Consider the following 21,291-nt stretch of genomic DNA (forward strand, 5'->3'; position numbering starts at 1 on the left):
AAGCTTGGAGAACAGTACTGAGAATGTTATGTTTCCCCCATTCAAAAAGAAAGGAGCTGCACTTGCATGCCTAAGAGGCATTTTAAAGATGGCCGCCGAATGAAACTTGTCTTAAAGGGACTTTGGTTTTACACAGACCACACTGATATTTAATTTAACAAGTGCGGCATTTTGAACTCTCAGTTCTTCTAATTAATGTCTAGAGGACCTAAAAATGAAAATGCGGTCATCATTTGCTCACCTTCATATCCTTTTAAACACAAAAATAAGTTGTCCAATAAGTCCACAGATTGAAAGTCAATGGAATCCAGTTGGACCCAGTTGACTTTCATTGCATAAAATGTTGTATGCATTTGTTGTTTCATTGGTGAAAAAAAAAAGAAAAAAAAAAAGAGAGACATTTTTCAAACCGTCTTTTGTGACCCACAGAATACAAAAAGTCATACAGGTTTGGAACAACATGAAAATTCATGACAATTATTTACTGTCATTTGTGGGTGAACATATACCCAATTTGGGTTGGATGTGCACACAATACAGGAAACAACTGGAATTTTTAAGGTGAGTGAGATCCCACTAACAGACCATGAAGTTTAGTCACATTTCACATGTGATATCAAACAAATACTTATGTGATAGTATGGAGCTATGCATATTGTGCATAGTGACCTTATCTCAACAAGGGCTCATTCTGAGGATTTGGCAAAGTAGAGTGGAAAAACATTCCAAGGCAATTGGTTAACTATTTAGGAAAACCAACCCATCTTTAGAATTCCTCACTTCTTTAGAAGTGAGAAGCGAAACTAAGGCCTTGGCATCTAAGCGCCTCAGGTAATTAGGTGCTGCTAATTTTTCTTGTAAACAGAAAGAGGGCCAGACGCAGCTGTGGCTGATTAGGTAGTTAATATCTCAGCAGTTGTGAAAAATAAACACTATAATCTGAGCTAATCTGGGAGAGATTGTTAGCCCACTGCAATGCATCTGACCTGGAGGGACATGCGGCCCATCAGTGTGTCAACGATTTTAGACCGGACAAACAGAGAGGAAACGATGAGGCTAAGATATGAAGGTGAGGATTTAGTAAATCTCACTATTTACAAGGAGTCTGATTCTTTGCATAGCCTTTTTTTTTTAAATAACTGTTAATGTTAAAGCTATTATATCAAACTTACATTAAAAAATGCAATATTTCCAAGAATAAAATTAATAAATAATGAAATTAATGAATCATGTCCAGCTCATAGGTGAATTCTGTCAAGGTTTTTCCATACCAAACGCAGTGGTAACAGATTAGTAGATATAAGAGTAATAGAGGTTAATCAATCACCATATCAAACAATTTTTTTTTTTTTTTTTTTTTTTTTAAATAAAGAATTCCTTTTCTGGGTAATTAACCACAAGAAATTGCATTTATCATTATTGGACCTGACATTTGACAATCCTGGTTGAAATGTTAAACCAAATGCAGAACAGAACATGCCGTAACAATTCAACGGCCTTCTGCCAATGTCTTACACTGATCCGGTCTGTTGTTATTTCCAACGATACTGAGTAAAACTAAGATGTGGAAATTGTGAATATATTTACGTGAACAAAGTTTGGAAAATGAATAGTGGGGTAAAACGAACACTCAGTGATACTCTTAATTCTCGCATATGTTTGTTGATCTTGTTTCTTGGTGTAACCCGCAGCTACAATTCAACTCAATGGTACATGTAGGTAGATTTATGAAACGTGTCACAAAGAATTGGAGTCTGGCACTCCTGCATTTTGGAGCATGTGAAAATATTTCTTAGTCATATTTCAAACAGAACTCTTGTTTGATGCTTTGTTCTTGGATAATATGTTTGCAAGCAATTTTTCCTCCTTCATTAGAAAACAAGTCAAATTCAACCTGAAGAAAGGAATGTGGTAGGTGCTTACAGGAAGCCTTTGAATATGCGAACAATGGCTGTCAAATGTGTCACAAGCACCGGCTCTTTCAGGTTTATTTGTCTACTGCCATACAGGTAGCTAAAGAACCACCCTAAGATGGATTGTGATGTAGCAGAAACAAATAATATTTTGTATTCATAGGTCACCACTGAGTGGAAATGTACCAACTCCCCATAAGAGTAAACACAGTAGTTTTCCAACAAAGTAGTTTCTCCTCTACATTAAGTATTATGAATTTTGGAATCGGCTCTAGACAATTTGTGCTAACTAGTCCAAGCCTTAGACGACAAGCACATGGACCGCTACAGTATGTCTGCTGCATTTATTTGAAATTGAAATATGTCTCCTTTGATCAATTTAATTCATGTTTACTGAATAAAAGTATTGATTTCTTTCTTTTTTTAAATCTTACTTCCCCCAAAGTTTTGAACAGTAGTGTGTAATTAATAATGGATGTGTTGGCACTAACAAATTATTAGCTATGTTAGCATTAGTCAGTCTTTCATACTAAGTAAGTAATAAATGTACTAGTTTAGTTGAATGACACGCAACCACCACTGTAGGTTAAAGAGCTACAGATCCGACAGACAGAGAAACAATAGCTGAAATAATAATAATAATACAAAGAAATCTTTAAAATAGCACTAAGAGGTCTGCTTATTAAGTCTCTGTGCTTGAATGTATTGAATAGCATATCTGCACAATATCTGTTCACACTTTGAACCTATAATACCCCCAACCCAGTTCATTGCTTTATACTCCAAGACCCTCCGACCAGAAACCAGCAACTACTGCAGGTTGTGAAATCTTTGTGTGTGTGCTTATTAGGTCTCTTAGGGATCTAGTGAGTGCTTGACCGGTATGCAAAGGTTAAGGATACACAGTGGTAAGAATCCACTTTGTCAGTGCAAAATGGCACGTACTAAGCCCCCTGTCAGAAGTGTGTGTGCGTGTGTGTGTTTACACAGTAGGATCAATCAGAGGGAGAGATGTCTGCAAGAGGTTTTACTAATTGACCTCTGACAATAATAAGCCAGAATCAACCAATCAAGTGTGAGAGCACATACACACACAGAGAAACCAATACAATAACCAAGACGACCACTAAACATCTTATACATATAAGCATACAGTTCATATAATACTATTCAAAAGTTAGTTGTCTCTCTTTTTTTTTTCATGTTTTTGAAAGAAGTCTCTTATGCTCACCAAGGTTGCATTTATTTGAAAAAGACAGTAAAAACAGTAATAATGTTGAAATAAATTATATTAGGCTATATAAAATTACATTTTAAACTATACTAAAATATTTATTCCTTTGATTGCTGAATTTTCAGCATCATTACTCTTAGTCTTCAGTGTCACATGATCCTTCAGAAATCATTATACTACGCTGATTTGGTGCTCAAGAAACAATTATTATTATCAATGTTGAAAAACGTTGTGCTGCTTAACATTTTTGTAGGAATCGTTTTCCAGGATCCTTCAAATGGACAGTTGAATAGAAAGAAACATAAATAAAAAGTTCATAAGAAAGGTATTTATTTAAAATAGAAATCTTTTTTTAATATTATAAATATCATTACTGTCACTTTTGATCTGAATAAAAGTATTAATTTCTTTCAAAGAAAATAAAATCTTACTGGCTCAAAGATAACTAATATAAACATATAAAAACTCCCACAGTTACTCTGCTAAACTCAGTAATTATATTTATTTGTTTATTTGTTTGTTTGTTTGTTTGTTTGTTTGTTTGAGTAGTACTAAACTGGTCATTTGATCTCAACATGGAGTCTTCCATGAGGTGACCCACTCCATAAGGTATAGAACTGTTTTGGGATTGAATCTTTAGTGGGGGGAAAATGGATTCAATTTAAAGGAAAAACTACTGAGTGCAGCATTAACAGACAATCACATGAAAACAAAAACATCCTGCAGAGTCATTGGAGTTGGGCTCTGACATAAACCTGGCACAGTTTGCTCGTTTTTTTTAAATGTAGAAAACAGCTCAACAGTAACACTGAGTGGCTTTAACCTTTTCCACATGTAAAAAAGAACAGGGTCAGTATTCCCACTTCTGAAGGCAATGTGTCTTACACAGTAGCATGAATGAAACAGTGTTGTCTATGTACCGGCAGAGAGCAAAGGCTAGCTTTGTTGTTTTAAGTGCGGTTCAGATCCCGTCTCATCTCTTCACTCCCCACAGCAAAATACTGTTGATCACCCTCCTTTCGTCTGCTATTCATCAGGGAGAAGCACATCAGAACATGTTTTCATCTAGAAAATCATTTAAGAATACAGGAATCAATCAAACTATCTGTTTCTCATTCTGTTTTCATTGATGTTTCATCTATTTGCATATCCCTCTCCTTTCTCTCCATTTCTTTGTAAAAATGTCTACTGACTGAAGCAATCGCTCCAGTTTAGGATACTGAACTTCACTTTAACCTGAGCGCCTGAAAATTACACAAGCTGATTACAGTTCTTTAGGTTGACTAAACACCATTTTCTTCTGTTAATAGTCAAAAGAAAATATTTTTGTCTGTAGCACAGTGAAATGCGTTAAACGGCCCAGCTTTGTGCCAGAATGGTCTTGCTTATGCATGGTATTTCATTATAATTAGCTGGAAAAACAAAACTGGTATGTAGTTATCAAAGTGGAACTATTTTTTGAATGTTAACCATATTTTGCTGGTCTGGCCAAGCTGGTCAACATAACTACTGCAGCTCGCTGTTTTGGCTCGCTAAATTGAAAAATGCTTCTTTGAAAAATATGACCCTGACTGCACAAGGCTTCCAGAAGCCTAAGCCAATGCAAACACAACATTTCAAATGTGAAAAATATGATGATAACAATTATTTATCCTGTTAAATGGGTAGGAAGGGAGAAAGAGAGAGAGAAAGAGACATGAGAGTAGCACTGAACATGAGTTCTATTTTCCACACTCACTGTTTTCCTTAGTAGAAGTAAAAAAAATATATATATATTATAAATGAAAGAAGCCAAACATGGACTGTGAGAAAAAGACCTCAATGTATCACCTACATTTTATGAATTAACAAGAGGATTCATCTCTTGGCCTATCTCAGACAGATATATCTGTGTTTTACAATTGCATCTACCCGAACACTCATCATGGAGCCCGTGTGTCATCCAGAGTGTTTGGCCGAAGATGATTCTGGAGCTAGTCAGCGCTGTCGCATTAGTCACATCATAGAGAGAGAGAACTGCCGTTTTAGTCCATCTACTTCTGTAAGAAACATTTGATGGAGTGAGTTCACATACACAAACTCTACGTTACATCTGACAGCCGTAGAGGTGACATCCAAACACAACACTCATAAACAAGACAGACTTGAGATGAGAGTTGACAGAAGAGTGCTCAACTCTGCTACATACTGTAAACATTGCTGCAATGGTAAAAGGCATATGAGGAGTAATAAAATTCCCCTACAGTAAATACAACTCTAGTGCTAAGGAGACAACACATGACAACAGAACCAATGTAAACACAATTCAAATCATGTTCCAAACTCAATTTGTTACAACGTGTCATAAACAGGTATGTCACGATATCACGAACATCTATTTCTTCCATGTAAATGAGTTTGTCCAAACTGGCAACATTCGTAACAAGAAACATCTGAATATGCATACGTCCCTACTCTACTAGACAGTATGTCAAATTAGTAGTAGGATGTCTGAATAAGCAGTATTCATGAAAGGGAAAAAAAAAACTATCATAAAGAATCTGTAGAGATTTCTGAGAAGTGTGAAACCAGTGGACACTTGGCTATCCCATGAGGCCATGGGAGTCGAAGAGGCTTTAGACTTGAATAATGTAGTATGTCCAGGAATGTATTTACTATATCGGACCTGCATACCTAAAGATTTTAGTACAAACTCTGAAAGTATGGACAAAATTTTGAATGCAACATACTTTTGTGATGCTCTTGATAGCCCACTTTGAAATCTTATAGGTCAAAAAATACACTGGATAGACTGTAACGCCACCTTTCTACTATCTCTGACATTTGAGTACAATTATTGTCATAATTCACTTCCTAGAGGCTGTTGCATGAAACTTCAATTTGGTTGTGAAGCAGTTATTACCCAATAAAAAAAGAATGTATGAAATATATACACAAAACAAATGATCACCAATTCATAGTGGGTTTTCTACGGCTCAACGTAAATAATTGCGGAATAATAGTAAAATTATTTCGGACATAATTATTCATAAAAAGGCTATTTTACATATAGTGTTTAAAGAATAACATTTTGGTGCAAAATATTAACTCTCATCTCACATTTATGGTTTTGATTTAAATGCATCACATCCCGTCAGGTTGTCGTGTACGTTCTAGCCACAAATGTAAGAACATTCTCCATACCCATATGGTCAGAACTCCAGCAGCTGTACTACTCTCCAATGGAAAATAATGACTTTCGGTCTGACATTAAATCTTAAGGTGACTTAAGACTTCAAAACGTACAAAAAAATGAAATTTAAGAATTCTGCAGTGAGAAACAGCTGGTTTCAAAACCTTCTAGAACAACTCTGGGTATTTCAAATTTCAAAGTGTTGAGTTTTTTTTTTTTTTTGTGGAGGCTGGTTTAATAACAAAGGGGATTGAGTAAAAGAAAAAGAAAAAAGAGAATTGGAGAGAGCCTTAAGCAGAATTGAAAACAGGAAAAGCTGGTTTGCTTCACTCAGAAACACCAAAGGCTTTTAGCAAAGCAGTAAAAATAATATACAGAATATTCCCATGAGCGGCAGCTCTAAACCAGCATATGTTCACTTCAATACAAACACTTCACCATCACATGCAGTATTGCTAATTATTTCATTTCAAGAGCATGGAAGAGTGTCCGAGGTCAACACTCAGGGTGGCTTTGGACTCTCAAAGCATTTGCCCTTCACAGTTCTGCACTTTATTCCCATCTGTGAAACAGCATCCTGCAATTTCGCTTGGATTCCCAGATCATCGCTGGATTGGGTGAATGAGCATTGGAAAGTTCTCGGAATCTCCCCAATATTTCCTCCTCTCAGTCCATCACATATTAGGATAGGAGCAGGGTTTCCAGATCCAGCGATCTTTGACGAAGAGCCAGGTTTACAAAAGTGTACATTTATTTAGCTTTATGTTTATGTTCTTGGCAGACAATGTCTAAGCAAACCAGCTCTTATAAGATAGTGCATGTATTGAGTAATACATCACAATTACCTAAGCAGGTTTCTAAGGACACAAGTATTACGGCTACAACTGAAGTCTATGTAAGACGGCAATGTAACATGCAAACACTCTTAAAAGTTTGGGGTCAGTAAGATTTTCTTAAAATTTTTACAGACCCTAAACATTTGACTGGTAGTGTGTCAAGTGAACAAGTATAGTTCACAAAAAATACCACAAGTTCATCAGGGGACAAATTCACCCAAACTTGACCGATAACCCTGAAACAGATTCACATACAAGTATTCCAGCATGCATCTGGTCGTAACCACCTCGTTCCAGGGTTAAATGCAGTACTGACGGATAAATGCTACAGATTTGACATCTTCTCCAATCTGTTTCCCTCAACTCCCGTTCTCAAGGTCAAGGGATCACAAAGGTCAAGGGTCATTAAGAGGCCCACCATCCACTGGACTAGAAGAGCTCCGAGGGAGGATATCCTACAATTATATGATTACGGCCAATGGCTCTAAATGCTCCTGGAAAACCCTCACTTTACCCTTCATTCTCTTGCTTGTTTCCTCCTCTGCAATTCTCATGAGTGACGTGTAAGCTACAGTAATAGGTTTGTCATGTTTGGCTGTTTGCTTTGGTCCTACTTTTTTTCACAGATCATTATCATCCAAACATTTACAGGTGAATTTTGAGCAGAGCATTTACAACAATTAGAATCTAGTATAACGTACACAGAGTCTAATTGACCTTAATTAAGCATAATTTACAACCAGTAACATTCAGATCTTTTCCTCTCTCTGCATTTAATGAAGAGATCTCTGTTCTTTACAAAATCACAATGAGTTTAAAAAGAAAAGAAAAAAGGAACACAGGTGCTCCCATTACATCCTCAGATACTAAATCATTCCACAGTTATTACAGGCTTTTATTTTACATTGATCTTACACTTTGAGAACTCAGTTATGCTTAGTGCAGAGCCATCTAGAGGCCAGCCATTAAAAGTTCATTTATTCCCTGGAAAAGATCCTCCTGTGGAAAGCATGGATCATTTACACAGGCTGATACAAGTTTTGAACGCATAATTTAATTTATCACAATTATTCACAACTCTTCTCAAAACAAAGCAAGTACCTCACACCTTGGGTTGAAAGTCATTAATCTATTCAGCAGTTGGCAGCACTGATCTGACTCCCATGCGCATTTGCACAGATTCAGCAGACATATTGCAATGCTTAAAGGATTAATTCAGCCCAAAATAAAAATTCTGTCATTATTTACTCACCCTCATGTCCTTCCAAACTCATATGATTTTCTTCCATAGACCACAGACCACCTTTATAAATGGTGCTTTTTAGTCATTTTGAAGCTTGACGGATCAGTTTGGATTCACCTCATTTTCATATTCTTAAATTTGAAAGAAAGTCGCATGGCATGAGAATAAAAAAATAAATTGACTCTTTTTTTTCTTCTTTTTTTTTGATGAACTATTCCTTTCTGCCTGATGTTTTTTTTTACTTTGCCATTGTATTTGATCACCCTCATTGAACAAATGAGACGCCACAGTTTCTACGGCCGACACTTCCTTCTCCTGTACACTCTCTAAAATTCCAGTCCCATAAAACTGGTGTGTTGATCAGCGTGGCAGCCTGGGGACGTATCAGCCACTAAACCCCCTGCTGCTGGGCCCTAAAACACAGTACTGAAGGACCCCCAGAACACATGTTTAATGGGCTTCATTAAAAACCAGTGAAGCGTTCAGATTAGCATAGTTATGGACTGTTGGGTTTTATGTACAGGCTACCTGAGTTTGAGCTAAGACCCCAGTAGATTGAGGGAGACACAAATATTCAGGAAAATAAACTAGTCGCACTGAACTTTCACCAATTCAGCTTGGCTGCATTTCGGCTCAAAGGACGCTGCAAACCTTAATTTTATATCAGCTATAGTCAGTGTCAAAAATGTATTTAGAAACTTTTTTTTCAATGGTCCACTTAGACATTCTACTAACTATAAGTGACTTTGCAACTACTGTACATATCAACTGACTCTCATTAGAGTATTAGTAGACTGTAGTAGACTGTTGTTAGTGTTTAGGTCAGTAGAATACGCTGACATACTTGCAAAGTTACTTATAGTCAGTAGAATGTCCGTTGGAGGATTATCAAAATAAAGTGGATATTAACCAGACAGTCAACTAATTCTCTAATGAGTTGACATGTAGTTGTAAAGTTACTTATAGTTAGTAAAATATTAGTTTCTACATCCAATGTGTTGTCAATTAAGACCAATAGTTTAGAACACAGTTATCCCAAAATAACGCTGATTAAAACAGCTCGACATGGCAATCACTGAGCTCCATCTGTTAGCCTCAGATACTTATTTTCCACTCAGAGAAACCTGTCAGACATACATCCACTGTGTGAAATTACACATATTTCTCCTGAATGCTTGCTGATGCTGAGTGTAATTGAAATGAATTTAATGGGGGTCACATTCCAGGGTGTTTGGACTGATGAAAGGGAAAACTCTAATGCATGCAACTGTTTTCTTTATGGCAAAACAGAGGGAAGGGGGAAAAAAAGAGAGACGTCTTAATTAGGTCCCTGTGATTCAGACTTGTTTGCATGGGTCAAGGCTGAGGGAACGGCAGTTGAGCGAAATGATGAGAATAGTCTGGCCTTTTTGGAACAGCACAGCTACTGACAGAGTGACTCAACTGAGCAAAAGACAGCCACAGAGGTCACTGTGTGTTACTTGTGAATCAGACGCCCTCCACTACTGACTGAACCGAAGTCATTGTGAAGAAATTATCACTGATACTTATCGTTTTGGTTCTAAAGTTTCTTTTTGAATGTCAAATTATATTTCTACAGCACTTCATCACTCATCTATATAAAGACTGCTTAAAACTCACTTGGACTGGTTGTTGTTGCCCACCAAGGCTGCTGAAAAATACAGTAAAAACAGTAATATTGTGAAATATTGTTACAATTTTAAATAACTATTTTCGATTGTAATATATTTTCACATGTAATATTTAGCCGGTGTGTCTTATCACCTTAAGACTCTTGAATGTCTTTCAATACTTTTAATTAAAAGCTCTCAATTCATCTCAAAATGAAACATTGCTGCAAAAACGTTCTCGTACTTTTATTTTGAAGGCAAAATCAATAAAGACGAAGTAATTGTGAGTAGCTGTTGCTGTCATGACAGATCTATTTCAGAACCAGCCGCTATCAAAATAATCTGGCTGCGGGCCTGATATTATTGCTGGCGGGCCAATTTGGGCGCAGCTGATTGGTTCCTGCCGTATTTAGTAGCCAATGAGCTCGCTGCTCAACCTTCAAATACTTGGGTAGCATTTGCCTTAGCAGGGCAGCGCGGTTTCAGAAACTCTCCATCTTCCCCAGCTCCACCTGTATAGATCTGCTACGGGTAATTCATGTACGCTACATTGTACAGCAGAAGCAGCATGTCCAGCCTGATCTCACGGCAATTCGTACGAATTCTACGAGGTGGCTAATTCGTACGAATTCATACGACCTCACTCGTACGAATTCGTACGATTTTTGCTAAATCGTACATATTTTACGAATTGCCCAATTCGTATGAATTCATACGAATGACCGACCCCTGACCCCGCCCCTAAACCTACCCATCACGTGGGTTTAGACAAATCGTACAAATTCGTACGAGTGAGGTCGTACGAATTCGTACGAATTAGCCACTTTTTTATCACTCGTACGAATTCGTACGAATTGGTCGTGAGATAGCGTTGGCATGTCTCACTTGCTCACAGCAGCGTGTTGTGTATGTATTGGCAGTAGCAAGTCCCGTACTTGCTCTGCCGCAGCAGCAGCAATAACCTACAGCAGCAATAAAAGCAGCAGCAGCAGCAGCAGCGTAACAGATCTATTCCATCAAGACCTTGTCATAATGCATAAAAATTTGCATAAAACATTGTCATACCCATTACCATGCCAATCACTCCAGGAGCTGTCATGACAGAACTGTTGTTAACAAATGAAACCTTATTGTAAAGTTTTACTTACAAAATATAAAAGCTTATGACTTGTCACTTCATTCATGCATTCAGACATGTCTGCAATGCTCAACCATTACAATAATTTTTAATATTCAACAGGAGTACACCTAAATGGAAAATAAATTCTCAATCATAATCATTGAAGACATAAACCCAAACTCAATTAATTATGCAGCACTATAATTGTACTAAATTAAAGCATGATTTTGGATGTTACAGCACACAGTTAAAGAACATGCAGCACCTAAAACTAAGTTAACCGTCAATTCAACATCTATCATTAACCAAAATGGACAATATGTCTTCTTGGGCAGGGTTTCATTCCATATGTAAATACTCCAACATTTCCTAGATAGTTTCAGCCTGCTGCTGGTTTCATTGGTGCTGTCTGGGTGCACACATTACTGTTGAGTCTGGAAGGCATCAAACTCTGATATATGTAGTGGTCCTGGATAGCATTAAAGATGGTGTGAAAGAGAAAAAGTGATGCACAACACAGCATCTGTAAGGCTCAGACTTAGAGTGTGAGTCCTGGGTAAACTTTGACCTAGGGTTGCCAACCACCCTGTATATTGCAGAGTTATACTGTATTTAAGGGAACAAAATTGTGTTCCATATTACAGCAGGGTTGTATTTTACACCCAGACAGCTGAGAATGTGCAAGTATTTTGGCTATTGAATTTAAATCATTACAGAACAGAATGAGAAACAGATAGCTAAAGATGGATGTTAAAACTCAAATGTCAAAATGTCAAACCTTTTGAGTGAGACATTGGCCATTGCTAGGCTACACCAACGGATATGTGTGTAACATGCGATTAAAATTCATTATTTGATATCCCAAATTTAAATGATTTGAGTTCATATGCCAAAATCCACAAGACTGCATCTCAAATGTATCTTTTGAACACATAAATAGCTGTAGAAATACACCGTGGCTCTCCAACAATTATTTTTACAATTTTTTACAAAACTGTCCTCAGCCACCAATGATTTCCTAAGAATAAGAATGTAACTTATTGAAGCTGGCAATTCTAGACTCTAAACCTAAAAATACACACTACAGGTGTGCCTTTATTATTAAAGAAAAAAGTAACACACAAATATATACGGTTCAAAAGTTTTGAGGAAGTTTTTTTTAAATGTATACTTCTATATTGCAAGGATGCATTAAATTGATCAAAATTCAAAAGTGAGTCTAGACTATTATAATTTTACAAAAGCTTTCTGTTTCAAATAAATGTCGTTCTTTTGAACTTTGTTCATCAAGGATTTCTTTTTTTTAAAACTAGCAGTTTTTCCACAGAAAAAAATATTAATCAGCACAATGGTTCACAACATTGATAAAAATAAGTTATGTCATGAAACAGATGGCATAGGCTGATAGGTCCTTAACTCAATCTACTTTCAAACAAATCGTTATCTATAGGGCACAGCTGATTGGATCCTGCCGTATAGCCAATGAGCTTGCATGCTCAACCTTCAAATACTTGGTCAGGATTTGCTGTAGAAGTTGCAGCGCACTTTAGAAACCCTACACCCTCCCCAGCTCCACCTGTATAGATCTGCTGGTAATTAATGTATGCTGCTACAGCAGCAGCATGTCTTACTTGCTCACAGCAGCGTGTCATTTATGTATTGGCAGTAGCAAATCCCATACTTGCTCAGCAGCAGCAGCGTAGTAGACTATTCTTCCAAGACCAAACATATCAACATTGTCATATCCATTACCATGCCAAACACACAGAGCGTTGTCATGACAGAAATGTTTCTTGAGCACCAAATCATTAGAATGAAGGATCATGTGACTCCGAAGACTGGAGAAAATGGCTGCTGAAAATTCATCACTTCACATCACTTCACAGGAATAAATTACATTTTAAAATATATTAAAAAAGCAAACAGTTATTTAATATTATAATAATATACCACAATATTAGCTATAACAGTCAGTAATGGTGTGAATAGCAAGTAAGTCATACACAAAATCAGACAACTCTGAATTAATCTGTTAATGTGTGATTTAGTCTCTAATTAATATAAATTAATTCCTTCTTCTCCAACATAAACTGACTGCGGTTCAGCTCGCAGCTGTCTGGGCAAATATGTGCTGTGTGTTTACAGCTGGATGATCTCATATTAAACACAAGAACATCAGATGAGAAGAACAAGACATTGGGTTCATTTTCCCACTATTTTTACCCCACCTATTTCATTATGCTCTGATAAAGTGGGTTTCATGCATAGTAGAAAAGCTCAAGAAACAAGATGGTTGCTCACTCAAACATTTGTCTGTAGCCTCCCCCAATCCCCCCGGGTTGTCTATAGCACAAAGGAATTCTAAATTAAATACAGATCTGCTCAGCCTTTTGATTAATATTTGATCAATTGTTGAAATTATCCAAAACTTGCATGTCTCGCATTCAGCAAATCCAGATGAACTATGTTCAAGATCTGACGATACGGCTCTGACTTCACTCACGCAAAAGTACTTTTCCAGCTTTATTCTGGATGGCCAAAAACCAAGCCGCTGCTGACCTCGTTGGTGTCCAAAGAGAAACGCACAAGATTTTATGATTGATTAGAAAATTTCACATAATTCTGTTTTGCAGCGCCTGACTGGATAAGCAGAGCACCTGCGATCTGATTCGTTCACCCAATCACCACCATCACTTCTGTCTGGACGTGTGGATGACATCACAGTGACCCCTGAAATATGTGCCATTCTTAAAATGCTAGATCACTATCAAGATAAATATCTCATTAAAAACTCAGTAAAATGTGCTTTAAGTTGAGTGTTTTTAAGCGTGGCCCACAGTAATGGGGGTTGCGATTGCGAGCATGTGTGTGTGTGTGTGTGTCTGTAGCAGTGAACATGTTTCTCATCCTGCAAAAGGCCCTGCTTCTGTGGTTTGCATGCCAGAGACACTAACCAAACGAATGACTCCCAGTCGTAAAGCATTTCCGCCTGACTATCGCTGCATTCTGTCAGAAGTATGTGCTTGCTTTTATCTTTTTTTCTTCTCTCTGGCTTAAAATGTTCGTCTGCTTGTATTGTGTTGTGATGTGATGGTGCAAGGCCCTGTTTTTATCAAATGCTAAAGTTAACAATTAAACAGACTCTCTTCAAAGGCATAAGCTCCTTTCACTGATGTCTATTAAAGTCTAAGGGTACATTTACACTACAGCAATGTACTAAAAACAGAAATGTTTTTCCATTGCGTTTTTCACATGTCAGAACAATCCCTGTTCACACGGATCCGCGAAAACGACTAAACTGCTGTATTATGCTGCCAGACCAGCAGTTGGTGATGTCACTCTATAAAAAAAAACTACTCACCTATAGACTGAACACGTAATATGCATGTGCATGACGTCATTGTTTTCATAAATTTGTGTGTGGGGGGGGGTGGGGGGGGGGGGGGTAGGTTACACGGAGACAATAACAGTATGTTTTTTCAAAAACTTGCACTTTGAAACCCGTTTTTAAAAGTTTGCGTTTTAAGTCCTCAAAAACGCCATTGTAGTGTAAATGAACACCCAAAACGCATAAAAAGTTTTCTGTAAACGGCCCCTAAAAAGTACTTTCACACGCATAACAAAATCCCTAAAATGTCCAAACATTTACTTGAGAAGCAAATTTGGAAAAAAAAAAATCTTGTTTTAAGCATACACCTCACTTGATTTTGTTACTTTTATTAGCAAATACAATTCAAATACTTTCAATGTACAAAGTGTATCTTGTTTTAATAATGTTTTGATATTTTTACAGGAAAATATATATATATATTTTTTTTTTTCAGTTTAGATACAGTGAGATAATCTATGGCATCATAAAACTATATCACACCAATACTGGGCTTTTCATTTATAGTTTTTGTCCATCCCATTTTAAACACTCATCCAGTAAAACAAGTATTAACACCATGACTTTCTCTCACCATCTTTATATCATCAAGTTCCCCGTTTCATTTCAGTACATTAATATATGTCTTTTTATGTGCTTGCTGACTATACTCTTTCAAGCAAAAAGACATTTCTCATGTTGTTGGTGAGCATATCCCGAATGCTCTCTCGCGCTGCTTCTGTTATGGACCTCACACCCGCCCCCCGGATACGGAAGTGGTTTGACCCGTCACCTCTTCAGATTAATAGCAGGGTTCCCTGACCACTGCAGCTCAACAAGGGGTGCACTCCGCGTGACGGGTCCTGCACGGCTACATGTGGAATACATTTCCTGACAAACTCTTTTTTTCCCTCTCTCCATATCGTACCTTCCTTCTTCCCATTCCTTTCTCTTCCTCTCTAGCCCCCTGTAACAGGATAGTTATGTCTTTTTTTAACTAAACAGTCAAGTAATTAGCGTTTCAGTGCTTTATGAAGCAACTGAGGTGGTGCGTGGAAAGAGCGCATAAGGCTCAGACTGGGTTTGCCAGTAAATGTTCAATGTAATCACTTACTTGAGTCAGGCAGGACGGTCTCTTTCTTTTAGATACACTGTAACACAGTCCTCCTTCAATTAACACTCAGTCAGTTCTTGGCTGTTCTCTGCTGTCTAAACTGTCACAAGCTGTAAGAGCTGACATTGACGTCTGTTTATAAACACAGAAGAAAGCAAGCACACTCTTTAGCTCTCTGAAATCTACTCTCACAGATTTTATAGCATTGGGATGCATGAAGCAGCACAGCTACAGTTACTTATTACTCAGTTACTCATTAAAACGGAGTGCAAAATACAGATGTAGAGATTCAAGTAAAAAACAAAAACAAAAAGTAATTCTCTATTACAGAAATGTTTTTTTTGTTTACCATGGGCTCTGAAACTGCAATATGGCTTTGTGAAAACCACAATTTCAGATCAGTTAAAAAACATAAATTCAGTTTTTTTTGTTTTGTTTTTTTACTTCGATGTAGAATTACATTACCCATAATCCCAGAAGACAGGGGTCTTCAACTTTTTTTCAGGGCAAGGACCCCTTATAGCCTAGAAAGCGTGCAAAGACCGCTCCCTTTACAGCCACTAAAAAAGCTGTCACTCATCTCAGTTCGCAATTTCATAAAAGTTCCATTAAAATCAATTAAGTTGTCTACACTGCATAATGAATATTTTACGTGCATCGTGCCTTTGTTTGTTAATGACAGGATTTGCGAGCATGCAGAACTCAGCACTGAACAAAAACTCCAGTGTTCTGAGTGGTGAGTGGATTCTGACTAAATTAAACGACTCTGATTGGCCATTGCATTCAAGAGATCAACAAATACGACTGTGATTGGCAGCATTTCTCACCGCTGCAACAAAACATTTGACGTTTTCTAGAGCGCAAACACAAAAACGCACTGGAGCGTTTACCAAATCTGTTTTGTCAATATGATATTATTACAGTATCAACTGAGGGTGCTCTTGATTTCATTTGAGGGTGCTTATATTTAAATTTAACTTTGTGATTTTTTTAACCCATGTTTTAAATTTTAACAAAAAATTATTACTGGCGGACCCCCTGCAGACAAAAATAAAATAAAATACAGTATACTGACCTTCATACTAAAGTCAATAGTTTTATAATTGCTCAAATAAAAAAAATAAAAAACTTAAATCTGTTGCCTTGACAACTAAGTGAAATAAAATAAGTTAAATTTGAAGTACTAAAATGACAAATTAACACTGAAATAGATATAAATTAAAGCTGACAAAAAAATGACAAAAGAAAAAAAAAATTTATTTAAATTAAAATTGAAAGATATTGGTAATATGATGGTAACTGGTGCATTGCTTTTGAATTGAATACTTCGTGGACTAATTCATTACAAGACATCAAGTTTAGTACCTTTGTACAAACTTTAGTACTTTTTTCAAATGCTTTTGATTCAAACATATTGGACCTGTTTGATCTGGTTCAAGGAGAAAATACATAGGGAAAATATTTGGGAATGAAAATCATTAAAAAAGGCGGTAGTCACTGTTGTGGTCTATAGGTTAGTATTGTATATCTGGTTTGTTTGTCCTAAACACAAACACAACCCAGGATGCATAACTGAGGATTTGAGATAATGGCCATGCTCACTCAAGGCATGTAACTGCAGTAGGGCTGAACCTCTGAGGTTTGGAAAAGAGCCTGGGTTTGCTCTCTGGATGCCCTCTGCCCTGGCACGCCATCATCAAGGGTCTCCAGGGGGTCGTAAAGAGCTCTAAAGAGTGGCCTGTCTCCATCTCTTGCGTGCACTCCACCCCACTTCAAGACACCAGCAACATTCATGACTTTATTGGACAATCCTTTACTATTGTTCAAAGAACGCCAGAAAGGTCTGGTCCCTGTCAAGGCTACACAGTGTGCTGATCAATAAGAAGAGAATCTTGTATTGGTTGCATGGTTGCTTAGCAGATGCTTAATCTACAAAGTGACGAATCTGTTGACAAGCATTGCTTCATCGACTATCTCACCCAACTGAACAAATCTGGCCTCAAAAAACGTTCATCTTTGAAACACCTAATGTTGTACAGGCTAGATGAAATGGGCCAAGGATGGATGACTAGACTAATTCAGCATGCATTATGTTAAATGGACAACTGTTACACTCACTAGGGATTCCAAACGACTTTGTATCTAGTCAAAGAGGGAAAAAATGTCATGTCGAGTAAATGCCTAATTAAAAACAAATCACCAAAACAGTTCAATTGAGACTCAAACACTTCCTTGAACCCACCGTTCTAATCATATGATGGTCTTTTTGGACTATGTTCTTGAAAAACGTGTCAATTGTCTTGCATTTGGCTCGCACAGTTCATTAGGAGGTTCTTCGGGCTGTGGTTGGTTTACGCAGACTCTGTAATGGTCAGAAGTGCGTTAGTGATGTTTCTGGACGGGGGCAAAGAGGCTGTAAGAGTGCGGTACAGCTGTTTCTGCTTGGTTTGTTATGTTTGGAGTCTTTATGGCTGGCATTTCTGCCTGGGTTACTGTCAGTGAGATCTGTCGGCCACTGGCCTCGTTGTCCCTGACAACAAAGACTCGTAAACACTCAAGAACCCACCCGCACTCCTCTTGAATGAAAAAAAGAGCAAAGAACAAAGAGTGTTTAGCTCTGGTTTCTGTTATGACCTATCCTTTATTCTTCTTTACTCTGTGTTCTCAGAGAGTTGTAACACAAACTATAGAGGACAGCTTGTTGTCAGGTGAGAGAGAAGATCTTTGGACAGATTATAAAGCTCATTTTGAAATATCTTAAGAGATCTGATTAAATTAACCTTCTCGGGGCTCCAGACTGCCACCAAACAAAATTAACTTAATAATTAAATAAAAAATTCTGCAAGTTTCGGAACTCAAAACTTCCTTGTTAGTCCAAAAACAGCTTTTATTGAAACCAAGCTCGTAGATGACTCGTTTCGGATTTTGTCACATTATGATGTAATAGTGTGACAAAAGGCCGCCTCTGCAGAATCAGATCAATGCCTACTCCTACATTATCACATCTTTGGCCCTGCCCACTGCCGCATTAGTGAGAGGAGAGAAGAGAGAAACAGGATCACTGGACTAAAAATAATATTAACTTCATCAATGGATTCTAATGCTAGAAAAGTGGTTGTTTATTTTCAACATTGTAAATGTCTCGTTAGAGCATTATTTGTTTTTCCGGTACATTTCACTGTGGATTCTTTGGTAAATCAGTCCCAATTTTAGCACAGGCTTTGCAAACTGGCTTTTACTGCAAGATATGGACCCGATAGTAATGCCACAACAAGTAATCATGTTAATTCAAATGCCTAATGTAATGATTCATGTAGAGACGTTATTTGTCTCAAAATCTTTTGTTGCTGTTTATGCTTCAGTAAATCAAGCCTAAACAGTCAACTTCACATTGTTTCTCTTAGTAGCATGAAAATATTCTGTTATTTAAATTGTGATTAAATTATATCTAGAAAGCAATCAAAGAATGCTAACTTTTTAATAACTAGAGCTGTCAATCAAACAGCGTGAGTTTATCCTGTTATAATTAATGATGCTGTCTACACTGCACAATGAATGTCTTATTTACAATCACGTCTGCACTGTTAGTTATGATGAAAGCATTCGAGTTGCAATGACAAGATCACTGCATTTATACGAACTCGCTTATGAATGACGGGAGTAGATCTAAATATAATGCTATAATCAACACTTTTCACAAATAGTTATTCTGGACAGCTGTAATGGTAAAAACGTAGTAAACGTTTTTAAGAGAGTTACACATGTAACACTTATTTCATATGCAAAGATGTTAGCCAATCACAGCAGTGGACGTTTACATTTAAGTCTCACGCCCTTCCAAATGAGCGTTCAGGTCAGAGGGCTAAAATGGCCTTTTATTTGTAAATTATTAATTTTTTTAATGTTGAGATACATTTTTTAAGTGCACCTCAGGAAACATAAAATAATCACTCATGAGTTAACAGTCTTAACTATTCAGAGCTGTTGCTGAGTTAAGACCCATTCACACCAAGAACAATAACTAGAAAAATAGAACTATAATAAATGGAGCAATTCCAAGAGGGTCCTCACACCATCTGTGCTCAGGCCCTAACAATAGCTATATTAGCATCCACACCAATGGTTGAAACCATTCTGTTTATTATAAGCATAACTGCAGTTATGTCATATGCCCCTTTTAATGCTCAAGCTTGTTAAAGTCAGGTGGAGTCTGATTGGCTGTCAAAAAATCGTATCGTTATCAGCTGGGAAAATAAACAAACCACGTAACGTGAGAAGGCTTTGTTGTAAAAATGAATAAATTCAACAAAAAACATTGTAACTTTTAACATTATACTTGCTGATATGCAGACACTGATCTATATAGAGAATTAAACTTCATTATACAGATCAGTGATTCCAGAGCATTTTTCAGCAAATCAGTTTTCAATATAGTACGATGATGCCATAACTTCAAACACTTGCTGCTGTTCTCTATCTTCATATCCAGTACAAGCACTTGCACACGCTGACAGATAAAATTTGACACACCTACTCATTCATCACGTTTTAGAACAACTGTAAAGTCACCAAACCTATGAAAAAACACAAATGTTAGAACACACACACACACACACACACACACACACACACACACACACACACAATAAATAAATAAAAATAAAAATCACAGCAATACTTTTTTTCTTTTTTTTTTCTGTTTGAAACTTAAACAATCTGGTCACCCTGTCTAAACTGCATACCAGTACAGTGAGTCAGGTAGCCCTCTCATTGCACTGTTCATGAAAACTCCTCGCGATCTTCGCATCAACATCTTAGCAGGCCTACAGGAGCCATCTGCTGCCACTCCATAAAATATCTCCACTCCCGTTCAGAAATCCTCTTATTTCCACCCAAATTGACTACAGTACAGTAGTCTTTATTATGAATCCTTTGTCTGCCAAAGGAGCAAATGACCGCCGTATGTAAACAAGAACATCATTATAAGGTAACAAAAAGGCTCTAATGGAAGAAAAACAGACTAAACAGAGTGAACAGATAAATATATACCACTTATGTTGGCTCCTGGCAGACAATGGCTACAAATACTGGTCCACATTAAGCCCCTTTATGTACAAAACTAAGCCTAAACCCACTATTGGTTGGGAATATGTCAAGACTTACTTGGCCTTGGTTAAGTGGGCTGGACAGATGTTTGCTATTCCAGTGTATGATGCTGCTGAAAGACTTTGTCAAGTGCTGAGTTCGTGGTCTGTGTTTGGCCTGCAGTTCCATGTTTATGGTCCAGGGTGATTGGTTCTGTTGTCTGGACCTGTAAGAACTGTTCTCCTCAGAGCATCCATCAACATGCAGGCCAGACGTCAGAGAGAAAGAGACATATGCATAGCAGGCAAAGCCACAAACTGCTCTGCCAAAAGGTCCATTTTATTGATAAACAATTACAAAATCCATAAACGATGATAAATGACAGAGCTTTTGTGTAATGTTGGAGAGCAAATGTTGAGGATCTAAATGCATCTTGGTTTTTAAAATAAATATTAATGCCAGGCTACGGGGCACCTGCACTCTTTCATCTCGGGGTCTGAAAAAAAAAACCATGGCCAACCTTAGATCTTGCCTGTCACTGAAGAAAAATGATTGAATTCTGTATCCAAGTGTGGG

The sequence above is a fragment of the Rutilus rutilus genome, assembly GCF_951802725.1.
Source record: "Rutilus rutilus genome assembly, chromosome: 20".
NCBI lineage: Eukaryota > Metazoa > Chordata > Actinopteri > Cypriniformes > Leuciscidae > Rutilus > Rutilus rutilus.